Source organism: Verticillium alfalfae, genomic scaffold (genome assembly GCF_000150825.1).
Source record: "Verticillium alfalfae VaMs.102 supercont1.9 genomic scaffold, whole genome shotgun sequence".
Classification (NCBI taxonomy): domain Eukaryota; kingdom Fungi; phylum Ascomycota; class Sordariomycetes; order Glomerellales; family Plectosphaerellaceae; genus Verticillium; species Verticillium alfalfae.
The window spans coordinates 444104-444924 of NW_003315030.1; positions in this window are offsets into that span (position 1 = coordinate 444104).

An 821-nucleotide genomic window follows, 5' to 3' on the forward strand; every position below is an offset into this window, starting at 1 on the left:
TGGGATCTTGGGTGTGCCTCCCACGCACGTTGCGAGGCTTCAGCGGACCTGATTTTCCCATCCTGGCCCAGTAACCCTTGTCTGCCTTCTCCAGACCAAGCTTGCTCGCTCAGCCCGAACCCCTGTCCGCATCTGAACTCGGAAGTCATTGGTGACGATCGCTGTTCCTACCCACCACGTTTTTCCCCCCCCCTACCTATCGTATAATGACGGCGGTGCAGTGTGTGGGCGGTCCCCGAGCTTGCGATTCGACCGGCGCGCCGGTCACCAAGGTACCCTGCCTTACTCGAGTCTTGCCTGCGTGTGTTGTGCTCGCAGCATAAGATGTTGAGCTCACCCGCCTCTCCGTTGCCCGTCCCTCGGGACTTGTAGTTTGACGGTAGCTTTTTCCCGCCTCCTTCCGCGTAGCTCCTCCTCCACCGCTTCCTCCTGCTCTTGCTCCTGCTCTTGCTCTAGGGACAGATTCTCTGATCAGTCATCAAGTCAATTGAGCCAGTTGACTCTTTATTGAAGTCAATCCACCCCTTGACAGCTTGTCGTCAAGATGCTCGTCAACTCCATCCTCGTCACAGGTCTTGTGGCCGCCACCCAGGTGGCTGCCTCGCCGTGCAAGCCGCCTCCCAAGTACAAGCCCATTGAAAGCATCCAGCTTGGTCCTCGCCCCTACTGGCTCGTCGACGATATGAACGACAGCCCCGTGAAGAAGCAGCTCGAGGAGTGCAAGGACATCAAGGAGTTCAAGCCCTCTGCTTGGAGCATTGCCCACCGTGGTATGTCAGGACGCATTGGGAGCGATGTGTCCAAAGAAGAAGAAAACGAAT